Below are 3,928 nucleotides of genomic sequence, written 5' to 3' on the forward strand. Positions count from 1 at the left end.
TTGGGGTGAATCTGACCGTTTTCTCAGCCCCAACAGCTATATTTTGGGCCCCCTATATATACCTCTCTTCCACCTCCGACCCAACTGTAGGATAACGTTGCATAGAAAACAAAAAAATTTCCTACCACGAACACGCAATCCAAGCCAAGATGCAATCTAGAAGACGGTAGCAACGAGGGGTTTATCGAGTCTCACCCTTGAAGAGATTCCAAAGCCTACAAGAGGAGGCTCTTGTTGCTGCGGTAGATGTTCACTTGCCGCTTGCAAAAGCGCGTAGAAGATCTTGATCACGATCCCTCCGGCGGCACGAACGGGCAGCACCTCCGTACTCGGTCACACGTTCGGTTGTTGATGAAGACGACGTCCACCTCCCGTTCCAGTGGGCAGCGGAAGTAGTAGCTCCTCTTGAATCCGACAGCACGACGGCGTGGTGTCGGTGGCGGTGGAGAACTCCGGCGGAGCTTCGCTAAAGCACGCGGGAGCTATGGAGGAGAGGGGGGCGGCTGGCCGGCCACTTGGGGGGTGCGGCCAGGTGGTGGTCTTGAGGTAGTCGGCCCCCACCCCTTGTCCCTCATTATATAGGTGGAAGCCCCAAGGGTTGGACTACAAGTCTCCGAATAAGACCCGAACCCAAAACCTTCCATATGATAGGGAAACCTACCCAAGCTAGGACTCCCACTAGAGGTGGGAGTTCCACCTTCCATGGAGGGGGTGGCCGGCCCCCCTTGGGGGAGTCCACTTGGGACTCCTCCCCCTCTAGGGTTGGCCGGCCATGGAGGTGGAGTCCCTCCGGGACTCCACCTTCCTTGGTGGTTTCTTCCGGACTTTTCTAGAACCTTCTAGAACCTTCCATAGAACCTTCCGCATCATTTTAATTCACATAAAATGACATCCTATATATGAATCTTATTCTCCGGACCATTCCGGAACTCCTCGTGATGTCCGGGATCTCATCCGGGACTCCGAACAAATATTCGAACTCCATTCCTTATTCAAGTTCTACCATTTCAACATCCAACTTTAAGTGTGTCACCCTACGGTTCGTGAACTATGCGGACATGGTTGAGTACTCACTCCGACCAATAACCAATAGCGGGATCTGGAGATCCATAATGGCTCCCACATATTCAACGATGACTTTAGTGATCGAATGAACCATTCACATACGATACCAATTCCCTTTGTCACGCGATATTTTACTTGTCCGAGGTTTGATCTTCGGTATCACTCTATACCTTGTTCAACCTCGTCTCCTGACAAGTACTCTTTACTCGTACCGTGGTATGTGGTCTCTTATGAACTTATTCATATGCTTGCAAGACATTAGACGACATTCCACCGAGAGGGCCAGTATATCTATCCGTCATCGGGATGGACAAATCCCACTGTTGATCCATATGCCTCAACTCATACTTTCCGGATACTTAATCCCACCTTTATAACCACCCATTTACGCAGTGGCGTTTGGTGTAATCAAAGTACCTTTCCGGTATAAGTGATTTACATGATCTCATGGTCATAAGGACTAGGTAACTATGTATCGAAAGCTTATAGCAAATAACTTAATGACGAGATCTTATGCTATGCTTAATTGGGTGTGTCCATTACATCATTCATATAATGATATAACCTTGTTATTAATAACATCCAATGTTCATGATTATGAAACTAATCATCCATTAATCAACAAGCTAGTTTAGAGGCATACTAGGGACTCTTTGTTTGTCTACATATCACACATGTACTAATGTTTCGGTTAATACAATTATAGCATGACATATAAACATTTATCATAAACATAGAGATATAAATAATAACCACTTTATTATTGCCTCTAGGGCATATCTCCTTCAGTCTCCCACTTGCACTAGAGTCAATAATCTAGATTACATTGTAATATACCTAACACCCATGGCATTCTTGTGTTGGTCATGCTTTGCCCTAGGGAGAGCTTTAGTCAACGGATCTGCTACATTCAGATCAGTGTGTACTTTGCAAATCTTTACTTCTCCATCTTCGATGTACTCGCGAATCGAGTGGTAACGCAGCTTGATATGCTTCAGCCTCTTGTGTGACCTTGGCTCTTGTGCATTGGTGATGGCACCCATGTTATCACAGTAAATGATTAATGGGTCCAATGCACTAGGAACCACACCGAGCTCTACAATGAACCTCTTCATTCATACCGCTTCTGATGAAGCCTCTGAAGCCGCTATGTACTCTGATTCTGTTGAAGACTTCGCCACCGTGCACTGCTTCGAGCTTGCCCAGCTTACTGCAGCACCATTCAATATAAACATGTACCCAGACTGTGACTTAGAGTCATCAGGATCAGTGTTCCAACTTGCATCGGTGTAACCGTTTACAACGAGCTCTTGGTCACCTCCATAACAAAGAAACATATCCTTAGTTCTTTTCAAGTACTTCAGGATATTCTTGACCGCTGTCCAGTGTTCCATTCCTGGATCACTTTGATATCTGCTAGTCAAACTAACAAAGATGTGCTATATCCGGTCTAGTACATAGCATGGCATACATGATAGATCCTACTGCCGAGGCATAGGGGATATTACTCATCCTTTCTCTTTCTTCTGCCGTAGCCGATCCTTGAGTCTTATTCAAGACCTTGCCTGGTAACATAGGTAAGAACCCTTTCTTACTTTCGTCCATTCTAAACTTCTTTAGAATCTTGTCCAGATATGTACTCTGTGATAGCCCTATTATGCGTCTTGATCTATCTCTATAAATCTTGATGCCTAATATATACGATGCTTCACCAAGGTCTTTCATTGAAAAACTATTATTCAAATAACCTTTAACACTGCTTAATAGTTCTATATCATTCCCGATCAATAATATGTCATCTACATATAATATCAGGAATGCTACAGAGCTCCCACTCACTTTCTTGTAAATACAGGCATCTCCATGACACTGTATAAACCCGAAGTCTTTGATCACCTTATCAAAGCGTCGGTTCCAACTTCTTGATGCTTGCTTCAGTCCATAGATTGAACGCTGAAGTTTGCATACTTTGTCAGCATTTTTAGGATCGACAAAACCTTTGGGTTGTACCATATACAACTCTTCCTCAATGTCTCCATTAAGGAACGCCGTTTTGACATCCATCTGCCAAATCTCATAATCGAAAAATGCAGCTATTGCTAACAAAATCCTCACAGATTTTAGCTTCGCTACAGGTGAGAAAGTCTCATCGTAGTCAACTCCTTGAATTTGTCGGAAACCCTTTGCGACAAGTCGAGCGTTAGAGACAGTAATATGACCTTCGGCAGCTGTTTTTCTCTTGGAGATCGAGTTATTCTCGACAGCCTTTCGGCTATCAGGTAAGTCTACCAAAGTCCATACTTTGTTATCATACATGGATCCCATTTCGGATTTCATGGCTTCTTGCCATTTGTTGGAATCTGGGCTCATCATCGCTTCTTCATACGTCGCAGGGTCCTCATCATTGTTATCCACAATCATGACATTTAGACAAGGATCATACCAATCAGGAGTGGCACGCTCCCTTGTCGATCTGAGAGGTTTAGTAGTTTCCTCGTTCGAAGTTTCATGATCATTATCATTAGCTTCCTCTGTTGCCGGTGTAGGCGGTACAGGTACAACTTCCGGTACTGCGCTACTCTGATCAACGAGTATAGATTCATCAATCTCATCGAGTTCTACTTTTCTTCCAGTCACTTCTTTAGTGAGAAATTCTTTCTCAAGAAAGGTTCCGTTCTTAGCAACAAAGATTTTGCCTTCGGATCTGTGATAGAAAGTGTACCCTATAGTTTCCTTAGGGTATCCTATGAAGACGCATTTCTCCGCTTTGGGTTCTAGCTTGTCCGGTTGTAACTTCTTTACATAGGCTTCGCAACCCCAAACTTTCAGGAACGACAGCTTAGGTTTCTTATTAAACCATAAT

Source organism: Lolium perenne, chromosome 5 (assembly GCF_019359855.2).
Source record: "Lolium perenne isolate Kyuss_39 chromosome 5, Kyuss_2.0, whole genome shotgun sequence".
Lineage (NCBI taxonomy): Eukaryota > Viridiplantae > Streptophyta > Magnoliopsida > Poales > Poaceae > Lolium > Lolium perenne.